Raw genomic sequence first — 27,155 nt, forward strand, 5'->3', positions numbered from 1 at the left:
AATTCTTCACCGTTCTCTTGAAGCACTCCGATTTGTCCTCCGTGCAGCCTTTCACTGAATACCACTGGACCCCACCTGAAGGAAGGAACGATGCTGAGACGGGTGGGTGCTGCCTACCTGGCCTGGTGGGCATTACACAGTAAACACGTAACAATAGAAGACGAAGTGCAATCTCCAGCTTCACCCAGACACGAATCTAGACTTCCTACCATGAGGAGTGGCGTCCTCACCTGCTGAAGAACTCCCGGGTAAACTATCTGAACTGGAGACTTTGTAGTACACATGCTTCAGAACTATAGAACAACCACAGCTTTCTGCTTGCAACTGCTATCGTCTAGGCATTTTTCACTGTGATAGCTGTGGGCGAGCTTGCATATAACCATTCCTCAGCATCACTAAGGTCTGTCACCCAATTGAAAGGCCACATCTGCACAAGGGTACTCTAGCAAGTGCTTCCTAGAGATGGAATCTTATCATACAGAACGTCACTATTTTTCTGGGTTTTGTTTGTTTTGTTTTGGGGCTGGGCCTAGCTATGTAAAGTAGGCTGGCCTTCAGTTCTTAATCTTCCCACTTCAACCTTTCGGGTTCTAGGAGTCCTAAGTTTGTATCACCATACCCAGCTTTTCCTTCTTGGTTAAATCACTGTAGAACACAGACAAATGGACAATGTGAAAAGCAAGTTCCAGTAGGTCCACAGTCCTACTGCCACAAGCTTCAGATGTGCCCAGAGGACTAATGAGCATCCTCAGAGCAACAAAGACAAAAGTGCTTTCTCAGCACAGCTGTTTCTGCTTCCCCAAGCCCAGGATGTCAGCTGTCGCTCAGAGACTTCTGCTATTACAGTTGGATACAGCAGCAGGGGCCATCTGTTCTGGGCATCTAAGAAGAAAAAGGCTAGGGATGTTGCTGTCCATTCCATAATGGAGGATGTACCCGAGCTTCTCACTACCCTGGCGTGGGACAAGACACCTGGGTAAGTTGAAAAACCAAAAGTTTGTTTGGGCTCACAATTTCAAAAGTCTCAGCCCACGGTTTCTTGGCAATGCTGCTTTTTGGTCTGTGGTTAACAACCTTGTAGTGGGAAGAGCTTCGCCAAGAAAGCCACACACCTCATGGTGTCCAGGAAACAAAAAGGAGAAGGCTGGGAACTCAATGTTCCCTTCAGTAGCACGTGTCCTGGGACACAACTTCCTTCTCCTCGGCCCTGCCTCCTAAAGTTCCACTATTTCCCAATCACACTAAAAGTTCCAGCATTTCCTGGACGTGCTAAAGGCTCGTGATCAAGCCTATAAGACATGGGCCTTTAGAAGACATTCAAGATTCAAGCCTTAGCAATTGTCCCCACAAGGCATCAATCTTCCACAAGTGCCACTATTGGCAATGTTGAGAAGCTATTGATAAAGCCACATTAGAATGTAACTTTATGTAACTTTCAATTCTGTTTAATTTAGTTTAATTCAGTTCAGTGGGAAATGGTAAAAAAAATTCCAGGATACTGAACTTTGTTCACATAGCATGGCCATTCCAGGTCATTGATTCACCTTAGGAGGTGGTCGGTATTTTTCTAGGCAAGCTTTCAGGCTTTAGTCCATGCACAGAATCCCTTAATTCTTACGCTGATGTCAATATGAGTGCTCACAATTCAAGAGTAGAAGAGCAATGCCTGAGAACCAATGTCCTTGGCTCAGAGGGGCTTTGGGACCTTTCTCCATCAATAATAGACTTTGAATAGCAAAGTTCAAAGTTACAGGGCAGAGCCCAGAAGTTTCTTAATACCAACCAATCCTCTTGAGATGGGAAATGTGGCTCTTCCTCTCTCTTGCATAACTTCAATGACCTCTGATTTTTGTTCTTTCCTTCCAACTCCATGAAGTATTGCTTTGCTGATTTCTATTTATATGTAGACTACTATGTGTATCAATTTGTATTTGATTTCATCCCATTTGACAACAATTTAGATATTTACCCATATTAGCAAGTAAATGTGAAAGACGCTACATAGCAGACAGCATTACATGGTTTGGAGACAACACAGTCCAACTACTTTCTGTATGTAAGCTTGTAGGTCGTTTATTAAAAGAATATTTTGCCATTATTTACTTAGTGTGTGTATGTGTGTGTGCAATTATCCTTTATATAATAAGGCATATTCATTATCAGTCTTATGGGCTAAACATGTTATATTTTTCTATACTTTACATTGCCTTGATTTTTGCTAGCAAGGTTAAACGGCTCTTTTGTTTGTTTCCATGTTGGTGTTTTCTGTGCCAAGGACTGCATTCATGTTTTATTTTTTTCCTGATAGTTGGTCTTGTGTGTGTATATTTAGCATGCAGTATGTGTTCTTGTAGGGGTGTGTGTGTGTGCATGTGTATGCGCATGTGTGTGTGCATATGCGTGAGAGATTGATGTCAGGTTTCTTTCTTCAGTTGCTCTCTCTTAGTCTGGGATGCTGGATCTTTTTCTGGGTTGGAAGCTCACTGATTCAGCCAGGCTGACTGGCCAATGAGTTTCATGGATCTGCCTGACTTTGACCCTAGTGGGATACAGGCACACACTACCAGGCCTGTCTTTTTTTACTTGGATTCCTGGGATCTGAATTCATCTCTCCATGCATTTGGCTGAACCATCTACCCAGTCCCTAACTCATCTTCTAAAATAAATTTTTTTTGGAAGCTTCTTATTTTTCTGGACAGACATTAATGTTTTTCTGTAATCTATTTTTATTATTTCCAGCTAACTAGTTCTTTGGTCTTTTACATTTGCTTATCATTTAACATGGTCATTTATTTTACAAATCACAAAATATAGACACATTCAAATCAATTGTATTCTTTTTGACTTTTGGGTTTTGGATGTAAAGGGGCCTCCTCTCTTTCAAACTTAGAATGTGCTCACCAGCATTTTCTTCTGATCTTATCAGCATTTGGTTTTTGTGTTTAACATGGAATCTGGGCAGTTGCACAGGAGCCTGCATTTAGAAAACTCTGTAAATAATCTATTAATGCTTTCTGAGATGTGAATGCTGTGAATGAGGCTACATGTAGATTTATTAATATTTGGGGACTCAAGATATTAGTATTTGAATTTTGGCTACTATACTCACTTACTAGAAACTTTGTAAAAAATTATTTAGCCTTTATGTACCTCCAATTTTTCATTAAAAATAGAGATAATTGAGAGATAACCCAGAGGTCTTGCAGAAGACCCAATTAGGATTCCCAGTACTCACAGGGTGGCCCTGTAACTCCAGTTCCATAGGATCCAGTGCCCTCTTCTGGCCTTCAGAAGCTGCTGCAAACATGTAATGTGCATAAACCTATGCACACACACATATAAATGTATGAGTAATATGTAAATACTCCTTAAAAATGAGGATAATGAGATATGTACATAGCTCTGTTGGTGAGCACTTGCCATCTGTATAGCCTTGGCTTCAAGCTCTAGCACTCAAAAAATAAGAAAACTGAGTGAGGGGATTTGGGTAGGGGGATCAATGATGGGATCCATCCAGGTCATATCATTGCATGATTGAAGCAGTGGAGTCCTGGCCAAACCTCAGTATAACATCGGGCATATGGCTGGCGGTAACAAATGATAATGCCTCTGCACTTCTATATAGCAAGACTTACCTTTAGCAAGGCTCTCTTTTATACAAAACTGACCGGGCTTTGTTCTGCAGGTTCCAAGGTCTAACAGACATCCATGGAACGGGATGGAGAGATTGCACGACCTGCAAATCACACCTCCGACATCTCCAAAGACAGCCAAAAAAGGGACAATTGCGATGGAGACCAGAGCGAATGAACAGAGCAAAGAGAAAAGGAGAGAGGGACCGAAAGATATCAGTGATTTTTAACGTTAAAGAATAAGAAATGCTTAAAAATTTTATTATAAAAATCTACATAAATTAAGATTATTTCAGTTTGTATATTTAATGAGGGAGGTTTCAAAGCACATGCTACGTTAATGAATCAGAAGCCCTCTGAACTGACAGGAATTGGAAATGAGGACACTTTCTTGGTGCCTAACTAAAACATGGATTTCACCAGCCACATACCCACAGTTAGGTCATTTCCAAGCCCAGGTAGCATGTTATACACGTGAATATTCATTACTTGATTAATACATACCCATCTGTTATCTTCAGTACTCAAATTCAGTTGTTCAACCACATTGCTCAATTGATTACGTACAACTATCTCAGAGGTTTTTGGACTTAGGCAGCATCTAGATCATTAGTTCCCAGTTTCCGAGTGCATCAGATGAAGGTGAGTGGCTAAAATAGATTTCTGTGTGTCCAGAAGACTTGAACTACAAAGCATGGGAGGCTGAGTTCACGAATCTTCATTTCAGATGTGCAGTGCTAGTTGACGGGATAGAACTTGGACACGGATGTAGGGTCTGTCTATTCAGAAATCTTTGATGATGACTCCAGCAGGAAGCCTTGGTCACGACAGAATGCTTGTTACTGTTAATGACCCAGGCAGTTCAAAGACACAAATTGTCCTTATGGTCCTACTTTCCCTTTCTACTTTTTTTTTATGTTCTTCCTTCTTTCCTCCTTCCTTCCTTTCATTTTGTTTTATGTTTGTTTGCTTGTTTTTCTTTTCTTTTTAAAGATAAGGTCTCACTGTGTAGTCTTGGCAGGTCTGGAATGTGCTCTGTAGATCAGGATGGCCTTGAACTCACAGAGACCTTGTTGCCTCTGCCTGCTGACTGCTGGGATTAAAGGCGTGCACCACCACACCTGGCATTTCCTCCTCTTTCAACATATAATCCCCACAGCCAAGGTGCTTTTATTTACTAGTAATTCATATAAGAACTTACGAAACATATGGTGCAATTCATATTTTATCTTCCTTTGCTACAACTAAGGTGACTTTCAATAGAAGGTGGTCTGGGTAATGGGACCCTTTAGTCACATGAATTAACAAATATATTTTTGTGTGGCTGTGCATGCAATAACAACGGAAGCCATGAATTTGAAGGAGAATGGGAACAGGTGTACAGGAGAGCATGGAGGGAGAAAAGGGAGGGGAAATGTTGTATTTAAAATACAGCCTCAGAACTAAACAACCACCACCACAGCAAAAGAGTGACGTTTACACCTAGAAATCTGCTAAGCAATTTACACACAATGGCCCAGTTATTTTCAAAACAATGTTTGTTTCAGCCAGAAATTATATGTGCCAATATCTCCCTTGAAATAAATCTTAATAGCTTTCGTAAGTGGAAGAGATGGAGACAAAAAGCTTCTTTGAAACCTAAGCTTTTATCCTTGGCGGTCGCTCTGAGGCCCTGAAGCTGCCAGTCTTTCATGTGTCTCCATCCTTCCTTCATCTTCTTCTGCTAAAGAACTTGGTTCTTCTGGTCGAGGGTCAGGGGCTGGAAGGATTGCTGGGCCATCCGCTTTTCAGGGAATCCCTGAGGGAGTTCTCTTCTTGGGTTTGTCATCACCTAGTCTTACAGCCCGCTCATAGAGACCCACCTCATTCTTCAGCCCTTCTTTTAAAGCATAGGAGGACTAAGATGGGTGCCCTTATGACTACCAACAAGAACACTCCGTTTGATGGCAATTTTTATCCACTTGTCCTCACATCTTCCTCTGTGTATAGAAGAAGTAATGCAAGCCTCTGAATTATTTAAAAAATGAGGGTGTTTTATTGATATTTAATTAGCACACAAAGATATGGCTTTCTTTATATATGTCTATCAGTGTACCCTGTTCATATTCACCTCCTCATTACCTCGACTCCCATCCCTTCTAACTGGTCCTCTTCTTCTCAAATAGTCTATTTCTCTCTGTCTCTGCCTATCCCCCCCCACACACACACAGAGTGTAAAAATCTAGAATCTAAATATGAGGAATCCTATAAGCTATTTGTTGTGGGTCTGGTTTATTTTTCTTAACTCGATAATTTCCAGCACCATCTTAGTTTTCATGATATCCAAGTCACGGAAGATATTTTCTTGTGCCGTTTCACCTTTCTTACGTGCCTCTCCTTTCTGGAAGAGATGTCTAAGTAGAAGATGCAGCCCAGACCTGAGCTGCATCCTATATTTAATGAGAAGTGTAGGAAAAGAAGGTCTGTGCTGCATTTTCCACGTTGACAGCTCTTCTCGACTCTGTTTGCTAATGCAGGTTCTTCCTCTATAAAATGAGAATACAAACACCTGATATCTAGTGCAGAGTCAATCAATCCATACACATGAACCTTCAGGGCAGAGTCTGGTCACTCAATGTCCAGACAAAGGTCTTCTGTCCGCATCCAGAGTCTCACAGTGTCTCATACAGAGAGAAGTAAACTACCTAAGAGGAGGTTTTTTAGAGGAAGCAAGAGCAGGCAGCTTCTACAATCGTACTTCCCCAGCCACCTCCCTTATGTCCGCTCTCCACTCAAGCAGATTATAATTCTTCATTATCTTAACCGGCTGTCCCTCCATCTGACTCTTCCTTTATCATGACTTACCACTGAACAGGCAGGATAGGATAAAAACCCCAGCAATGGCACTCCTCATTCTTAGGTTCGCAGGCCAAAGAAAGGTAGAAGGAAAGACAAGTACAACCATCACCTCTTTCTGAGGAAGACAGACAAGCACATGGTAGCCATTTAAAGGGAAGATACTGGCTAAATCGCTTTTTTCCCCATTAAATTAAGGGCATCCTTCTTTATAAAAATAACTGTAAAGCCATTTCTAGTTCTGAAATTTAGATATTGCCGGGCGATGGTGGCGTACGCCTTTAATCCCAGCACTCGGGAGGCAGAGGCAGGCGGATCTCTGTGAGTTCAAGACCAGCCAGGTCTACAGAGCTAGTTCCAGGACAGGCCCCAAAGCCACAGAGAAACCCTGTCTCGAAAAACCAAAAAAAAAAAAAAAAAAAAAAAAAAAAAAAAAATAAAAAAAAAATGAAATTTAGCTATCTTTTTTTTTTTTTTTAAACCAATGCTGCCATCTCTCTTTGCTTCCCTCTTAATTACAGTTGCTTCAGGCAAAATACGAAGTGGGGTCAGTGATGTTTCTAGGTTAATGTCTTCAAAAATCCTTCTGCTGTTCAAAGGGAAATGTTCCTCTCGGCTTCAGGGACTGAAGCTCACCACAAATGGTCATAAGCATGAGGGGAGGCCACGTGACAGCAACAGCGGTGCTCATAAGTCATCAGAACGGCTAAGATGTTACTAGTCACCCACACCTACCTCTCGCGGGGCGATTTTCCTTGTCTACACTTCTTAAAATGCCTGATCACAGTTTTTAGTGAGTGAGTCGCGCTGTAACTGAATCCAACAGCCTGATCCTCTAGGTTCTAAGCTGTTGAAACAGTAACAGATGCCCATGCAAGAACATTCCGGAATTGCCCTTGAGCGCCCTCATCTGGATGGAGTGCGTTCTCCTTAGTCAGGAACTGTACCAAGGCTAAGTCAGCTTACTCACTGTAAAGGGGCCTGGCGTTTTCTATAGGTTATATAGGCTGAACACACGCACTGTGTCGTCCCACCACTTAGTGTATAAAGCACTCGGCTTTCCTTTTGCGGGGGGGGGGGGGGGGGGGGGTGGTGTTTGCTGGGATTTAAAACCAGGGCCACACACACGCTTATCATGTCCCTACCCACTCAGCTGTACTGGGAAGCCTGATTTTGATGTCTCTGACAAAAAAATACCATGGAATCCTTGGATTGAAAATTTGATCAAATTACAAAAGCATTTGAGTTTAAAGGTAATGTTTATTCTTAGCTAACGTACAAGTTGGAATCAGTAGATTCTTCTGGAAACAAATGAAAGTTTTAAGAACATCAGAGTCTCTTTGACAATGCCGCCACCAAACCCCATGCTGTTCTCATAAGTAAGTAACCCCATTACGAGGATGTCAGGTGTCTCTCAGCAAATTATATCCCACGATTTATCCAGATGGACTCCTTTTCTGCGCATCTTCATCATTTCCTTGTAGCAACAAAATATGTACCACATTGCTTCTAGGGTTATCTTTGTAAAGATAACTCACCCTGCTTACTTTTGAATTTCATTTGAAAATATTACTACAACCTTCTTATGTCAATTTTAAAAATCTACTTCAAAATTCCCACTGATTTGAATCGCAGAAGCAAGGGAATGAAAAAAATACTAGCTACTGAAGAGTTCATAAAACAAAAATATTGGGTGTATGGCTGAATGAGCAGCAATCACCTTTGTATGGGTGAGGGTGGTCACCACTCAGATCAAACATGTCACGTTTTCTTCTGTCTCAGAGGACTGTTCACACCCTTTTTCTAGTTATTATCTCCAGCTATTATTTCCAGAAATAATAACTCTCTCTTTTAAAATACTATTGGTTAACGGTACCTGATCTTGAAATTTATAGGTCCACACAGTAAATACTGTTACTGATGCGGGCATCATCATTTTGTATCTAGCATCATGTTTAATTCATCTGATAACAATGTCTGTCTCTAAATTCCAAGACACCGGTGGTCACTTCCTGAGGCCTAACACTCTATATTGTTTTTCTTGCTTTCACTTAAAAAAAAGTGTGTGTGTGTGTGTGTGTGTGTGTAATATATATTAATAAGGATCTTGAGTCAGAATTAGGGATAACAGTAGCATGAAGCTCATGCATATTTTGTGAAGATCAAAAGAGAATGGCCTTGGGCAAAGAGTTCTTTCCACACAGTGCCTGCTGGGTCATGAGGAGCTGGCCAAGCCTGGGCTATGAGTGTTGTGATGGTGACCAGGGCTCAAATAGTTTTTTTACATAAAAATGTGTTGGTACTTTCCTAAGCATGGGAAAGCAAATCTACTCTCCAGGAGCTAAATGAGCATGATTTTGAAATTTCCAACAAATTGTCTTGCTTAAAAAAGTTACAAAGCAAGCTGGGCGGTGGTGGTGCACGCCTTTAATCCCAGCACTCTGGAGGCAGAGGCAGGCGGATCTCTGTGAGTTCGAGGCCAGCCTGGTCTACAAGAGCTAGTTCCAGGACAGGAACCAAAAGCTACGAAGAAACCCTGTCTCGAAAAATCAAAAAAAAAAAAAAAAAAGTTACAAAGCTCAATTATCCTTAAAGGAAAGGATATTTGGTGCCATATGTCTCTAAAAATAGCCCGGTGCCTGATACCGGAGTTTATACCGTGGGCTAGGGTTTAATTATAGAGTAAGTGAATGATTTCACATTCATTCAAAGAAATGCATTTCTGATGCCAGTTCATTAAGGCCAGAGAGCAGTTTATAATGACAAATGAAAGGAAAACTTGAAAAAGAAGCAGAAGAGAGTATCATCAATTCAAAGCATTTTGTAGTCAAGCCCCCATGGTAAGTTCTAGAACCTAAAAATGGGCATGACAAACTGTGCACTGAATGAGCATGGCTGTCCTGGAAAACATTTGTGGATGCTCCTCAAAGGGCTTATTAAAGGTTAATGTCTTTGTGCCATTGAATCTATTCCTAAGACTTTGCTCTGGATATTGAACAAAAATAAGAATACCATGACCCAAACCAGTAACAATAAAAGGGTCCCAAATGGTGAGGTATTGAATGGGAGGCCTGGGGAGGAGAAATAAAGAAGACAAAAGCAATATCTGGGGCCAAGAGATCTTACTAATGAAATTAGTAAGTAATTAGTTAATAAGCTAATGACTTATGCCAAGCAAGTTTGTTAAGAAGTACAGTATCATATATACACTATTTACAGTGGGCAGAGGTAGCAAGGAGAGGTTAGCAGAGAGCTAAATCAGACAGTGTTGGCAAAGAGCATGGGATACCTCAGACACAGCTGCCCTAGGACTGATCAGCACAGCTCAGGAGGAAGAATTGGGTCCTCAGAAGCCACAACACTGACTCCTATGAGGCGCTGGCTCCAGCCTCAGACTGGCCTTGACAAGCCCATTCCTGGACAAAGACACACAGAATTAAAGTTTCTTTTGTCATTTTTGTCAGAGCCTCTAAGAAACTCCTGGGTCAGTCTGGTCCCTCACAGTACAACAACCCAAATATAAGGCCATTATCAAGCGAAGGATCACGAGTCCACATGGTTGGTTGGAAGCTTTGCAGTGGGTCAGTCAAGAGCTGATGAAGACTGGAAGGGGGAGGAAGCAGAGAGGATAGCAAAGAAGCAGTAGGAAAGAGAAGTGCAGGGACCAAAGGCTCCCCAGGACCTAGGGCTCCCTGTCTTCACCCTGGAGATCTGTGGGCAGCTAGGACTAGCCTCTCCTATATTTGCTACTTAACACATTACAAGACTTCTCTCTCTAGTAAGAGACTCAGTGAAGAGATGTCCTGCCATCTCCTGCTTCTTGCAAGAGGCCTGGAGCAGGGGACGCTTGCTAGGGAGGGGAGCTGCCTTTCCTGGGCACAGTTAGGGAAGTGAATCCCAGATGACCTTGGATTGGCTGAAGGTCATAGGAAGGTGGTAGAGGAACAACGTGGAAAGTAAGGAAGGCAGGGCTTGTTTTGAGTTGCACACGGGGAGAAGGACAAAAGCAGGAGTGAAGGCTGAGTCTTAGAGGTTTTGACTTGGGCAACTGGGCAGTTTATTACGACATTAACCAAAAAAGTGAGGTCAAGTGAAAAATAAATTTGATAGGAAATTTATGAGCTCCGTTTGAGAAGGTATCAAGTAAAGACATCAAGTATCAGGTGGCTGTGAGCCTCAGTTGTAAAAGAGAAGTCAGCACTAGCTTTTAATCCCATATGTTACTTGAAGCATGTATATGAGACTCAAGGAAACTGCCTACAGATGCTTATACTACAGAGGGGCAATGAATTTTTCTTACAGAATAGCAAGCTATCGATTCAGAAACTCTTGTTGGCTACACGACCCTTAAATATCATCAATGGAAAAACACAAAGTTTGGCAATGATCAAAATGAAGCTTCTGTGAAACCAATGGACATATGGTGAGATGAAGAATACAGAGGAGCCCGGGGGTCTCTCCAGATCTCCACACTTCTTGTGTTGACTGTTATGAACTGAATATATTTGTCTCCCTCAAATTCATGTTTTGAAACCCTAAGCCTAAGTATGGCTGCAGTCTGAGACAGGCATTTACAGAGGCAAGTAAGTCCTACATCCTGAGCAGGTATTGCACTGAACAGTCCTACAGTCTGAGCTGGTGATGCAGTGAACAGTTGTCCTACAGACTGAGCAGGTATTGCACTGAACAGTCCTACAGTCTGAGCTGGTGATGCAGTGAACAGTTGTCCTACAGACTGAGCAGGTATTGCACTGAACAGTCCTACAGTCTGAGCTGGTGATGCAGTGAACAGTTGTCCTACAGCGTGAGCAGGTGATGCAACAAACAGTCCTGTGTGCTCTCATATATTAAAGTTACTGGGTAAGTGTGGCCTTGAGTTTGGAGGCACGAAGGGGATTGGAGATGAAGTGTTAGGTCAGTACTAGACACGAATGTACTAAAGAGTACCTCATTTAGATGGAGAACACAGAAGGGCTGTGTCCTTGGTGAGCTGGTAAGCTAGAAAAAGAAAAGTTATCCCTTAGAGAAGAGCATCATCCATGGTGCTGCAGAGACCGTTAGAAAGCAGATGGCCACACCCCCAAATTAACTTTGCAAATTAACTAGACCAAAAGTCTATGCATCTCAGTAGAATTCTGTACAATTAGAGTAGCCATTTTGAAGCTGTGGCGCTCCGTGTTAAATTTTATACTTTTGCTATCTTTTAAAAAATCTGGTTAATTTTAATGAATAATTTTAAAAAATTTTTAAGTTCTTTACAATATTTTGTGTGTTTGTTTCAGACAGGGTTTCTTTGTATAGCCATCGCTGTCCTGAAACTAGCTCTGTAGACCAGGCTGGCCTCAAACTCACAGAGATCTGCTTGCCTCTGTCTCCCAAGTGCTGGGAATAAAGGTGCGTGCCACCACCACCTGGCCTACACTAAACTTTTAAAAATAATAAAAATAAAGCAAATGATACCCTCTGCAAGTCAGACAGAAATAACAACAACACAATTCCATGTATTTCCTCCTAAAAATGTCTTCAATAGACTTGGCTTCATCTATATTATTTTCATAATCTTTAGAAATATAGAGAAAGAATTGAAGTTTAAAATCAACTGCAAGACCCAGGCACAGGCTTGTAATCCTAGCACTTGGCGGGCAGTTGCAGGAGGCTCTCAAGTTTAAGCTCAGCCTGGGCTATACAAGATTCAGTCTCAAAAAACAAATCCAAAGAGGGAGAAAGTCAAAAAGACTGTGGGACCCCCCAGGAACAACACCACCAATGTAAATCTTTCTAGGAATATAACCTCAAAGAACCCCTGAATATAAAACCCATGCAAACTTGAAACCTACAAGGAAACCACCTACCACAAATGAGAGCCTTGAGAAAGGAGTCAGATTAAGAACAACCATCTATATAGATTTAGAATTGCTGGATACAGAATCCAAACTGAGACATAATAGCTTAAGTTAGATGCGGAGGGCGTGGATAAAATCTGAAACAGGCAAGAAAGACCACCACACTGAGCACATAGTGTAAAAAAGGCAAATAGGATTTCCAAGAATAAAAAGCACAACTGTTTGCCAACAAATGCTTCTTGAGCATCTGCTGCGTGACAGGCGTCCTCCTGGTAACTGGGTTCACCACAGGAACAAAAGAATGACAAGTACTTATTCCACACAGCTCACTTTTCGAGAGAGAAAAGCAAATTCAATTTCAAATGGAGGAAGGATTGAAGAGCAATTAATACAAGCCGAAGTAAGAATTAGTGCGGTGGAAAATAAAACATGACATAAGAGCGTTTGCAAAAACACAAATTCCTGGGGACAGTGCCACACACACATGGTGGCACACACGCACATGGTGACACGCATGTACATTGTGGCACACGTATTCACAGTGGCACAAACATACATGGTGGTACATACACATAATCACAGCATGGGCGGGGGGGGGCAGAAACAGAGGCAGAGGCAGCAGGATCTTGGCAAGTGTGAGGTCACCTTGTTCTCTGTGGCAAGCTCCAGGCTAGTCAATACATTGTCTCAAAAAAAATAAATAATCAAAGTGAAAAACAAACTCCACAAACAAATAAAATCCCCAACAACATTCAAATAAGTAACGTACAGATTTGAAAATGTGGGTCAGATGAGAGTAAGATGATACGGTTACAAAAGGAACCTGGCAGAGCACGGGAAACAGTTTTCAAAGACTCACTGGTTGATGCATCCTTCACACTGATGATTAATTAGGCCCATCTTACATAAATAAGATTTTTAAAGTAGGTGGAGATAAAAGCATCGGAATGATAACATTGACAACTGAATTCAAGAATGGGGCATGGGTGTGAGGTAGTATCTTCAAGGCACTGAGATGAAGCAACTAGCTGCCGAGAGTAGACACTCAGAAAGGTCATCTTTCAAAAATGAAGATCATTTATGCAGACATTTTAATAAAAATTAACTATCACACAAAATAAGACTTGTTCCAATAACTTCTGAAAGTTGCACTTCAAGAAGAAAAGAAATAATACTGGGTGTGGTGACTCACAGTTCGAATCCTAGCAATTGGAACGCTAAGGCAGGGGGATTGCTGTGAGTTCAAGGCAGCTGGAGTTACATAGTGTCAAGCCAGTCATGCTACATATGGACAACCTGTCCCCCCCGCAAACAGACAGGCAGACAGACAAACACCCCCAAACAGAAAAGATACCCAATGATAGTTTGAGATGTAAGACGAGATTATGGGGGAAAATTATGATAAAAACGAAGGATAATGTTGATGGCATGGAATGCTAATAATATTTATGTTATACAGAATGCAAAATGTATTCTCTGTATTACTTACAAGTCTCAAAAAACACTCTGTCATCAAGCTTCTTATTATAAAAAGGTCAAAAAATAATAAAATGACAATACCTCACAAGTATATGATGGCCTTTCTGGCAGAGAAAACCAAGTTTAACATTTTAACATGGAAAACACAGGAAGGTTGAAGAAATGAAGTCTAGAAAATTCCTCATGATGTTTAACATCAGTGATTCTCATAAAGAAGGGCATCATGACTAAGCTTCCCAAGTATAGCACTTGGAATCAGATTCCCAAGAAGCCAAACTTGAACTTACTACTTGAATAAATTCTTTTAATTATTTGAGACTCAAAGAACCTCCACTCCCAAAGTACGTTGTACCACCTGATATAGGTGTTCCAATAAAATTTTATAACATAAAAATATTTTTTTGTTATAAAGTTAAAATTTAGATCAAAACTATAGTCATATGACATAATAAAAAGCAGTAAAATAACTTGTTAAAGCATTTCCAAATCTTTGTGTTTGTGTATGAAGCAGGTAAGCACTGCATTCCTTTAAGCTAAGTATTTTTTGTATTATGACTAAGAGAATAGAAATAAGGAGCTATCTTCCAACCAGTAGAGAGAAATGAAATGAGAAGAAATACAGTCAGTTTAAATGTAAGTGGCTGGGGGAAGAGCATCAAATAATAACTAGCTCTTCAAATGCTAATAAAGGGGCTGTAGAGATGGCTCAGCAATGAAGAAAGGACACTGCTCTTGCCAGAGACTGGAGTTCCGTTTGTAGTGCCCATGTGGGTGGTTCATAACTACCTGTGTTATAAGTCCAGCTTTAGGGGATCTGACTTCATCTTTTGGCTCCCACAGATGCTACACATAAATAGTACACACACACACCACATATACACAGAAATAAAAATAAACTTTATTAAACATGCTAACGAAATTGAAACATTCAAAAAAAGAATCATCAACTGTGAATTCTACCTCCAGAGACAAGGAACCTCCTTGCTGAATGGAGCTAGAAGCAGGAACTCTCTAATGAAGGAAAGCTAGCGGACTTGCTCTAAAAGACATGCTAGCATTTAGGAGAGTCTCCGAATCTGAAAATAAAAGAGAAATAAAATGGCAAGTATTTGGATGAGCGCAGCAGATTTCTTTCCACATATGATATATAGGATAGTTGAAGCAAAAGATATAGCATAGTCTGGTGGGAGTGTCAGCAGTACCAGTCTGAAAGGCTTCTGTCTCTTCTTTTTAGTGGCAAAATATTAGTTCCAAGTAGATCAAGGAAGGTATGTGTACTGCAGTTGCTATAGCAACTACGTTAACAATAACACCAGAAGATGCAGCCTTTTGACAATTAATAGAGCACGTACCACATCATCCGCAGAGATGGAAGCCCTGCAATTATTTCATAGTGTATGCTGATTGTTCACAATGATGGCCTGCATAATTCTTTGCATTTGTGTCTTTTTAAATCAGGCATAGAGGTATACGCCTTAATACCAGTACTTGTGAGGCAGAAGCAGATACATTTCTGTAAACCTGAGGACAGTCTCAATCTAGTCCACACAGAGTTCCAGGCTAACCAGGACTTCCTAAGGAGACCCTACCTAGAAAAACAAAACACAAACAAAACCATGTATGCTTTGTGTATCAAAAGTCAAGAAAAGATATTCTTACAATAAACAAAGCCAAAACAATTACCCAGCTATGTGAAAGAAAAAGAAATAAATGAACATAAAACACCTGAGTCTATGTCTCCAACTTTACAAAAACTAAAATGTATCATAAAAACACATGTAGAACAGAACTGTATCTTCCAAAAGAAAACAGAAAAATCAGGATCCATATTAAAAGACATATTAAAAGAAACTCCAATAAAGTATATTTTATTTAAGCTAAAAAACCTTACTCTACAAACGATATTTACTAGATTGGAATGAGAGGCAGCAAAGCAGGAGATGTGAAAAATTTGAAAAATCTTGTTTGATGAAAACCTTGTATTAAAAAAAAGCTATCAAAACTTAAAAAATTAAATAGTTCAATGATTTTATTTTTCAATAAAATGGAAAAATCCTGAACAGATATATTTTCTTTCTTTTCTTGTATATTTTTGGGGGCTGGGTGAGTGTGGTGACAGGGTCTCACAATATATAGCCTCAGCTTACCAGAGCTCACCATGTAGACCAAACTGGTCTCAGACACAGAGAAATCCACCTGCCTCTTCCTCTCAAGTGCTGGGATTAAAGGCATCTGCCACCATTTTCTGCTCCCAGAAATTTTCTTTTCTTTTTTTTTCTTTTCTTTTTCTTTTTTTTTTTTTTTTTGGTTTTTCGAGACAGGGTTTCTCTGTGGCTTTGGAGCCTGTCCTGGAACTAGCTCTTGTAGACCAGGCTGGTCTCGAACTCACAGAGATCCGCCTGCCTCTGCCTCCCGAGTGCTGGGATTAAAGGCGTGCACCACCACCGCCCGGCTCCCAGAAATTTTCTTAAAGAAAATACACAGGCCGCATCCAACCCTCTGGCCCAGCTTGGGTTACACATTCTGCATGCTCGTTAGTCGGGTAAACGTAGTTCTCATCCTTCAGCAAAACCTTCTGACAAAGACAGAAGTTCATCAGACAGAGGCCATTGCAGAAATCTACAACTGGTCACAAAGCAGAGAACAGTCGGCCATGGGGTGGTCATCCCCAGCTGATACATCTCCAAAACAACCCTTACACCTAAGACCCAGGGATGGTTACAGAAGAGAGCACAAAATGTAAGAACTAGAAGACCAGCATGTCTTCCGTGAGATAGTGTCTTTTCTATATGACAGGGAAGCTGTACCCATGAAATCTCAACCACATGGTCACTTTAACAAGACCTACACAATGTCAACACCAGTTGTTACGTCAATGAGGATGGGGGAAATTTCACAAGGCCCCACCCCTAGATGAAGAGCACTAGGCAATTAGTCACTGCTGAGAGAGGGAGAATCGGTCTTCTCCAGGGATGAGGCTCCAAGCTGGTTATCCAATACCAACGTGTCAACCACCCTCATTGGGAAACAATTTTGCAGAATTGTTGAATAAACAGAAACATAAACTTATTGCATAACAAAAATTTGTACCTGAATATTTATGGTAAAAGAGCAGTGAATTAGCAAGCCATTGGTATGTCCATATAATAGAACACTTATTTATTCAACAATAAAAGTAATGAGCTGGGGCTGGAGAAATGGCTCAGTGGCTAAGAGCACTGCCTGCTCTTCCAAAGGTCCTGAGTTCAATTCCCGGCAACCACATGGTGGCCCACAACCATCTGTAATGAGATCTGATGCCCTCTTCTGGCCTGCAGGCATACATGCAGACAGAATTTTGTATACATAATAAATAAATAAATAAATAAATAAATATTTAAAAAAAAGTAATGAGCTGATGCATGACCAGTATAATGGATGTCAGTGTCCTTATGATGAGTGACAGAAAGCCATATCACACGTGCTGCCTACTTTTTGGTTACTCTTAAGAGTGGCTTAGTGACATTCTGGGAAAGGCATAACTACAACAGTTGCCAGGGACTGAAAGCGAGATGAAGAATTGACTACAAAAAGAGGGCATGAGCCGGGCAGTGATGGCACACACCTTTAATTCCAGCACTTGGGAGGCATAGGCAGGTGGATCTCAGTGAGTTCAAGGCCAGCCTGGTCTACAAAACAAGTTCCAGGACAACCAGGACTGTTACACAAAGAAACCCTGTCTTGAACCTCCCTCCCCAAAGAAAAAGAAGACAGCATTTTTGGCTAGTAGTTGTCTCATGATGTCATGTTAGAGTTTTTCCTTTATTTGATAAGGGAATGGATCTGAATGGGAGGGGAGGTGGAGAGGAACTGGGAGGAGCAGAGGAAAGAGAAACCCTAATAAAGGTTTATTATCTGGGGAAAAAAAATCAATTTTTATTAAAAGCAAACAATAATAAAAACCCAACAGCAGCAGTTTCGTTAATTATGATAATGGATATAGAAATGAATTTTCACTTGTTGGTAGTGAGCAACAGCAAGAACGGAAGAACTGCAGGGGAAGATCAAGGCATTTGGAAACTATTGTAAGTAAGACCACGTACCAGCAGCATAAAGTCAAGCAGACACTTATGCAGGGGCCTCCTATATATGAGAGGTGACTTTAAAGGCTCTTAACAAATGCCTTTCTAGTAAACACTTCTACAGCAACAGATTATCCACATTTAGAAATCGAAATTCATTTTGTTGTTGTTATTGTTGTTTGTTTGTTTGTTTTTTATTGAGCCGGGTTTTCTCTGTGTAGCCCTGACTGTCCTGGAACTCACTTTGTAGACCATGCTGGCCTCAGACTCAGAGGTCCACCTGCCTCTTGATGTCCAAACATCAATCCAGATGTATGCAAGTCAAACTAAGTACCGTTTGAAGAACTATAGAATAAAGTCTACATAATAACAGAAGAGACAATGCCTTTATAAGCAAAAACACGTAAGTACTAATTGTAAGAGCTAGACATAGCACATTTGACTATAGTAAACGTAGGACTTCGTGAACTGGAATATTTCAGAAACAGTGGGGAGATGAGCTATAAAGTTTGCAGAACTTGGGACTTTATTTTGTCTTTATTGTGGAAGAGAAAGTGTGAAATACTTAAGTATTCTCATTTTTATTGTGGGAGCCCAAATGAAAAAACACAAACAAGACATCTGAGTTAAAGGTTTTGTTGGAACCGAGAAGCAACAGAAAAGTCTTGGTGGTGGCAGATTATGCGGTGCAAATTGTCCAAGCATTTGGGATTAGAAGTGTACGCTCCTGGGAATCAGCAATTCTTTTTGCTCAGGAGCCTACAAAAGCCCTTTGTTTAGAAATGTATGTTGTGTTCAAGAATTTTCACTGAAGCAAGGTTAAAAACCACAAATAAAGGCTGACAACCGTTATCTTGGGGTAAAAATATGGACAAATAAACCATGATACGGCCATGTGAGGGGACAGAGTGGCCTCATGGACATGGATGAAACACAGCCACTCATACAGGCACCGGGGAATCTTTGAGGCAACTATTAAGTCAGAGAAAATAGTATGTCATAGAATAAGAAATTGAACTTTTAAAAGTCTATAATTTAGCCGTGCTTTCTTATGTCATAAACCAGGCAGTGGGCAGGGTAGGACTGGGTGAGAGAGCAAGGCCTTCACCTCATGTGCAAAATATAAGGGGCTACCAACAGTTATCAAGATAAATTGTCCTCTAATGCTGTGCTTTAAAATGTGAACTTGGCAGATCACAGCCCTGGAGTCAGCCACCTGCTCTTGTGAACAAAATTGTATACAGCAGGGCTTGAGGCTAGAGTGGGACAAACGCATCTGTGGTGGAAAAGCACAGGGCCAGATCCTCTTTTTATTAAAAAGTGTCATATTTTCCTCCTCAGACTTTTTCATATTATCTTTGATTTTTAGAATACGTCATTAAAATATGAATTACCTTGGTGATTGGCCTTGCTGTTCGTAAGCTTCATGACTTGCAAAAGTCATATAGACATATATTTTGTCAGGATCATAAGCATTTTGAACTCTCAAAACTGAATAAAAAATAAAACACAAAGAAAAACAGAAGGCCTTGTGTGGGAGAGGAGGTGCAGACAACAAAGGGGACCAGGAAGGAGGGGCCGGCCAAGGGGAGGGCATTTCCCAGAGGGTGATATTTGCAAGTCTATTGGGTCATGGCAACTCCTGCTGTTAAGTAGCTAGACTTCCCCGTTAAGCCTGCCCCCTCTCCATCACCTAGACCCTGCCTTCAGCAATCTTGCCTAAGACTAGCTCAGCTGTAAGAAGAAAACACGTTGTGTATTCATGTCCATGAAACATAAGTTATAAGGTAAAATGGTGAAAAGCCGTGTTTTTAAGTTATCAAGGCTTTGGATTTTGCTTTTCCCACCTGGAATTGTCAACACAGAATATAAAGCCATGGGTGAGAGTACTCATCACTATCGGTCCTTGCTGGCTGGTACAGTCCTTCTGTGTGTGCGCGTGCATGCATGTGTATGTGTGTTTGTATGTATATGTATGTGTGCATACATGCATGTGTGTGCATGGGTCTCTGTGTGTGCATATGTGTCCACAGAGGCCCCCAAAGTGCATCAGAACTGGAGTTACATTATACATGGTTGTAGCTACTACATGGGTGCTGGGAATTAAACCTGTACCCTTTTCAAAATCAGTCAGTGTTCTTCACTGTGGAGCTCTCTCTCCACCCCCTGCCCCTTGAAACAAACAGGAGTTTCACTGTAGTACAGTCTGGCCTCAAACTCCAACAGTTCTCCTACACTGGCCTCCTAAGTGCTGGGCTTATAGCTGTGACCCAGAACACACCAGATCTTTCTACAAATGCTGGGATTACAGGTGCGAATCACAGCACACCAGGTCTTTTTCCAATGCTGGGATCTCAGGTGTGAACCATAGCACACCAGGTCTTTTTACAACTGCTGGGATTGCAGGTGTGAACCACAGGTCTTTCTGGGAAGTGTTCTGTGGTCATGAGCTGATGCCTCACAAAAAATGAGGGGGTTTAAAGACATACAAGTTAAAATAAGGAAGACGAAGCTTAAAATTTTACAGTTTAGCTTTTCCAAAATATAATTTTGTTCATTTTTATTAATTCAGTAAGAACATCTCAGATTTCAATTTGAGTACTGTAATGTATATATTTTTGCTATTTGGGTCAGGTTTCTTCTCAGCATTATGGAAATTCTTTAAGTGAAAGTGAAGCTTTCCTGTTTATTTTAAAGATGCTTCAAAGTTTCATGCTCCATCTCTTACCAAAAGGTGTAATTTCAGGCAAGCTGCTTTACTTATGTTTAAATTTATTTTGCAAAAATTATATATTCAGTCGTGTGCCAAAGGAATGTACCATGGAGCTAACATGATTGCAGGGCAAGCTCAAGGCCCTAGGTCTTATCTCCGCTGTGGCAAAAGGAGCCACACATTCAAGGTTGTCTCTCTTCTTCTCTCCCCTCTTCTTATCACCTCTCTTCCCCTCTCCTCTCTCTTCCCTTCTTTGGAACAGGAATATCATAGGAATGTGTTCCTTTGCTTTTGGGCTGATAATGGTTAAATCTTGCATGCTCGCATTTTGGGAAAGAATCAGGCTTAACCATATTAAGGAAATGTTTTCTGAGTTTTTATGAGCAAATAGCACTGACTTGCATAATCATCTGTCCTTGATATTAAATCTACCAAAATTACTGTGAATCTTGTCTTCAAATATATTGATATGCTATTATGCTTTTATAAGATCTCAGAGTGATCCTTGCATTCTTGAGATGAACATCATCACACCGTGTTATTTTATTTTAGCATGCATTTGGCTCTCTGTGGTTTCATTTCTGCTTTTTCTGTCTGTACCGAGTGAACTAAATCTGTCTGGTGTTGTGCGTGTGTGTGTGTGTGTGTGTGTCTGTGTGTGTGTGTGTGTGTATGTGGGTGTGTACTCTCGTGTATGTGCATGTAGTGTATATATTTGCTATTTGGGTCAGGTTTCTTCTCAGCATTATGGAAATTCTTTAAATAAATGTGAAGCTTTCCTGTTTATTTTAAAGATGCTTCAAAGTTTCAAATTAATGCTCCGTATCTTACCAAAAGGTGTAATTTCAGGCAAGCTGCTTTACTTATGTTTAAATTTATTTTGCAAAAATTATATATTCAGTCGTGTGCCAAAGGAATGTACCATGGAGCTAACATGATTGCAGGGCAAGCTCAAGGCCCTAGGTCTTATCTCCGCTGTGGCAAAAGGAGCCACACATTCAAGGTTGTCTCTCTTCTTCTCTCTCCTTTTCTCTCTTCACCTCTCTTCCCCTCTCCTCTCTTTTCCTTTCTCTGGAACAGGATCTCATGTGAGCCAGGATGGCCTTGAGTTTGCTCAGTGATGTGGCCGCCCTTGGATTTGCCATCTGTCTGCCTCCACATCTCAGGGGATTACAGGAGCATGTTCCCAACATCTGAAAGGGTTTCCATTTTCCAGTCTTTTCTGTTTTTACAATCCCTCCTATTTTGTGAGCACGTATTCTGATGTCCAATGTGTGAAGTCTGCTACTACTCAGAGGGCTCCAGCATCCCCAGTAGGGAGTGTTTCTCAAGGCTACCCCCATTGTCTCTGGTATGAGTGCCCTGTTTGACTCCTAGTGTCTGTTCTCTCTCTTTTTTTTATTGATTTTTATTGAGCTCTACATTTTTCTCTGCTCTCCCCCCTGCCTCTTCCCCTCCCTTTCAACCCTCTCCCAAGGTCCCCATGCTCCCAATTTACTCAGGAGATCTTGTCTTTTTTTACTTCCCATGAAGATTAGATCTATGTATGTCTCTCTTAGGGACCTTGATGGAGGAAGGTCATTGGCTAATAAAGGCACTGCCCTGGCCCATTTTATTGGTTAGAGGATAGGTGGGAGGAGTAAACAGAACAGGACTCTGGGAGGAAGAGGAAGTGAGCTCAGACTCCACAGCTCTGCTCTCTCGGGAGCAGACGCCTCAGAGAGAGACGCCAGGCCCCGCTCCCGGGATGAAGCTCCGACCCAGGATGGACATAGGCTAGAGAATCTCCCCGGTAAGTGCACCTTGGGGTGCTACACACAGATGATTAGGAATGGGCTAAATTAATATGTGAGAATTAGCCTAGAAGAGAATGGGCCAAGCAGTGTTTAAAAGAATACAGTGTCCGTGTAATTATTTCGGGGCATAAGCTAGCTGGGCAGGCGGCTGGGGGGTTGGGGACGCAGCCCCGCCGCCGCCCTTATTACTTCATATGGCGCCCACGTGGACAACTGCTTCCACATAAAGCCTGAGACAGCTTGGAAAGTAATTCTAGAACAAAATGAAAGCATTGTGCCTGGTTTCTTGGTAGCAGCAATTTCTCGGTTCTACTCTGCTTGCTCGAGGCAAGCAAGCGCCTCATCTAAGAGAGGCTTCCTGACTCAGCTTTAGCTGCAAAGCCTGCAGCTCATTAAGAGGTCCTGCCACGAAACACTTAAACGGTGTTGATGAAAAGCTGAACACATGCTTTTCGGTTTTCAGCCATAGCAGGAAAAAAGCTGCGCCGTTTAAAAATGCCGGCTTTCTGGGCTGTCCTGCCAGGACAAACTCTGACTCTTTTACGCAGGCGGTTTGTGCGGTTTGCAAGCATAGGCTGCTGAAGCTCGCTTGCTGGCTACAGCCAGTACCTCAGCCATGAGGCTGGAAAGCTAAGGAATGGGCTGGATCCAGCCGGCAAAGCCACGCCTTTATTCCTACTGAGATTGCTTGGTAAATTAAAGACTTGTGTGGTCAGAAAAAGAGAGATATACAGTAAAGAGAGATTCAAAGACAGAGAAAATTTCTGAATGGTTTAAAGTGTGTTAAAAATATATGCAGACTAAAAGTTGAAGTTCTTAAAGTAAAAAACAAAAAAAGGAAGAGAGTTGTTGTGTGTGGTAGCACACGCCTTTAATCCCAGTGCCTAGAAGGCAGAGACAAACAGATCTCTGTGAGTTCAAGGTGTAGTAGCAAACACCTTTAATCCTGAATGCCTGGGAGGCAGAGACAGGCGGATCCCTGAGAGTTCAAAGTCAGCCTGGTCTACAGAGTTACTTCAGGTCAAAGATACAGAGAACCTGTCTCAAAAAGCAAAGAGTTAAAAGTAAAAATAAACAAAATAGAGGTTAAAACAAAGCTGCACAAAGATGGAAAATACACAGAGAATCTTGATACTGTATGCTATTATGCTCTCTTTAAATTATTTAAACGCTGAGGAAGGAGCAACAGATGCTAAAAGATATTTATTTATAAATGCTGCTGAACTAATCCAACATAGATACTTTGAAAATGCCTTGAATTTGAAATTTGGATCTAAGGACATGATGCTTTGGAAAGGAGTTTCTTATTTTGTTTTCACAGAGGATGAGACCCTGTTCATTTCTTCTATTCCAATTTGGTATGATGGACCACGCCCTCCTGAAGGATTGTTGCGAACATCTTCAGAAAATTGCTTCGCTCAACTGCCAACTGAGATGAAACTAACACACAGGTTATACCATGAAAGACCTAATTAACGACGCCCCCATTCAGCAGGAAGCAGTTTGGAGAGAAATAACTGCGCCCATATTCCCAAATATTGTTTATAAATGTTCTTTTACATTTAAAGGGGGATAAGATAGAGATATGAATAATTTACATTCATATGGATTTTGTTTTAATGATTTAAGGTCAATTTTGTTATATGTATATGTGTTTCTGATCTTGATTAAGGAACTGTGATTGTGTAGTTCATTTAAAAATGTAATGTATAATTAGAAATATAGATTGTTAATAGATAATCATAATAGTCAAGTTTGTAGTCATGTTAGTTAAGATTTTCTAGATGTACATAGATATATTTTAGATAGGCATTCTTCATATTTTTCAAAGATTATAGAATATGGCATTTTAAATGTTTTAATAATTTAGGACTTTTCATGACAATGAGACACTCTGCTCCTGGCAGCACCAATCTACTTCAAGAGGAAGATGGGCATCAAAGAGGCACCTTATGGAGTTTGATAGCCATTTGGGCAAGAAACTGCTCTTGCCTGGACTATTGCATAAACTGGACACAGAGAACCCGCAGAGAGAGGACTACTGAACTTGCCTAAGGTGAGATGATCTTTCGGGGTTCCTGATTCATGAAAGAGTCTGCGAGACATTCTGCAGGACACAACAGATAGTGACTGAACTGACTTTGAATTTTCCTGCTTTATGGAAATGTCTGCTGGATACCATGGGCCTGAAGGCTGAAGATGGATGCCCCAACGGTACAAAAGAACTTTGGGTGATTGTCCAGGCAGCGAGATGTCTTTGTCATTTCTAGAGTTTGAAGTTTCTTAGTTCTTGTTTACTTAGGTAATATATCTTTCTGGAGTCTTTGATGGAGTTAAGAATAGTTAGTTATAGTTATAGTTTTCCTTAGTTATGATAAAGATTATTGTAACTTTTACTTGATAACTGTTTTCTTATATGTAATTTTGCTATGTTAAAGCCTTCTTTTTGTTTAAACCGAAAAAGGGGAAATGATGGAGGAAGGTCATTGGCTAATAAAGGCACTGCCCTGGCCCATTTTATTGGTTAGAGGATAGGTGGGAGGAGTAAACAGAACAGGACTCTGGGAGGAAGAGGAAGTGAGCTCAGACTCCACAGCTCTGCTCTCTCGGGAGCAGACGCCTCAGAGAGAGACGCCAGGCCCCGCTCCCGGGATGAAGCTCCGACCCAGGATGGACATAGGCTAGAGAATCTCCCCGGTAAGCGCACCTTGGGGTGCTACACACAGATGATTAGGAATGGGCTAAATTAATATGTGAGAATTAGCCTAGAAGAGAATGGGCCAAGCAGTGTTTAAAAGAATACAGTGTCCGTGTAATTATTTCGGGGCATAAGCTAGCTGGGCAGGCGGCTGGGGGGTTGGGGACGCAGCCCCGCCGCCGCCCTTATTACTTCAGGACCTCATTGTTGTCTAGGTTCCCTGGGATTGTGATTGGTGGGCTGGTTTTCTTTGCTTTATGTTTAAAAAACATTTATGAGTGAGTCCATGTGATAATTGTCTTTCTGTGTCTGGGTTACCTCATGCAAAATGATGTTTTCTAGCTCCATCCATTTGCCTGCAAAATTGAAGATGTCGTTATTTTTTCTGCTGTGTAGTACTCCATGATGTAAATGTACCACATTTTCCTTATCCATTCTTCTCTTCTTTCCTATCATTTGCCCAGTTAAAGAGGGAGGTCAGGCCTTGTCTAATACTCATGCTTTGAGATTTTATGGAGATTTTTGCATATTTAAAGTTGTAGGCCAACTAAGACAAGGGGGAAATAATTCAACTTGCTGTACTTATAAATTAAAATGTATATTTTTTCTGGTCCAGAAATCTAGTAATCTGACCCTTTGGTTGGTGAGTTCTTTCTGAACACAGACAGGGTGGTTGACATTTAGGGTAGGGGCCCATCTTGTTTCTAACAGAGTTACCTTTATTTGGAAAGATTTGTTGTTGTCATTTTTTTTTTTTGTTTCCCAGCTCAACTTACATAGTCTATCTAAGGCTTTAGGAGGACCCCAGATGGAGTTCTCCCTCCTCATCATGGGGCCAGTAGCGGAGTCATTCAGCAGGTGAAGTCATGTGCTTACTTTTCCTTGGCCTTACTGAGGGCTAGAACCAACTGCATGGAAACCTGGGGTGACAGGACTTTTCTCCACAGTTCCATCCTTATGCACTCAGCAGACTCCTCCCTTTCTCAGCTACCACCAATGCTGTAAGGGGTTCTCTGCTTAGAGCATCTCACAGGCCATTTCAATAGGAGACCTGCATGGAATAAAAGGGTGGGTAAATGCATCCTCAAGTTGCCATTTTTATCTGAGAGCCATCTCTGCTTTTAGGAAATCCGGGACTGCTACCAGCTCCACACCCACGTGTACTGGTAGTGGCTGGCAAAGTATGGAGTCGGGGGCAGACGGTTTATGCTATATTCTTATTTCGTTTCTCATCCATCTCCTACAAGCAGATGTCTTCTACATGAACACCAACTTAGTTGCCAAGAGTATTTTGGAAAGGGAAAGCCAAGATGTTTCCCATAATCCTTTGTCTTCCAATATTTTCATACCTAGAAGTAACCAGAACAATTAACCCAACGCAGGCCTGTTGCCTTTTCAGGTCTGTGTTCTCTCCTGTTGACGCTGTTGGAGGCCTTCAGAACACAGAACAACGTATTCATTGCCTCTGCTCTGCCCGTTCTAAGTCATTTCATGCTAACGAGATTTACCTCCAGGTGGATGGATAGCCAATGCATTCCTCCCATATATGAAGCCTTTTTTTTGATTTTTTTAAAATTTATTTATTTATTAAGGATTTCTGCCTCCTCCCCGCCACCGCCTCCCATTTCCCTCCCCCTTCCCCGATCAAGTCCCTCTCCCTCATCAGCTCGAAGAGCAATCAGGGTTCCCTGACCTGTGGGAAGTCCAAGGACCACCCACCTCCTTCCAGGTCTAGTAAGGTGAGCATCCAAACTGCCTAGGCTCCCCCAAAGCCAGTACGTGCAGTAGGATCAAAAACCCATTGCCATTGTTCTTGAGTTCTCAGTAGTCCTCATTGTCCGCTATGTTCAGCAAGTCCGGTTTTATCCCATGCTTTTTCAGACCCAGGCCAGCTGGTCTTGGTGAGTTCCCAGTAGAACATCCCCATTGTCTCAGTGTGTGGGTGCACCCCTCACGGTCCTGAGTTCCTTGCTCGTGCTCTCTCTCCTTCTGCTCCTGATTTGGACCTTGAGATTTCAGTCCGGTGCTCCAATATGGGTCTCTGTCTCTGTCTCCTTTCATCGCCTGATGAAGGTTAATATTCAGGAGGATGCCTATA

Source organism: Microtus oregoni, unplaced genomic scaffold (assembly GCF_018167655.1).
Source record: "Microtus oregoni isolate MIOR12 unplaced genomic scaffold, Mior012 000012F_ref0000307, whole genome shotgun sequence".
In the NCBI taxonomy this organism is placed as follows: Eukaryota; Metazoa; Chordata; class Mammalia; order Rodentia; family Cricetidae; genus Microtus; species Microtus oregoni.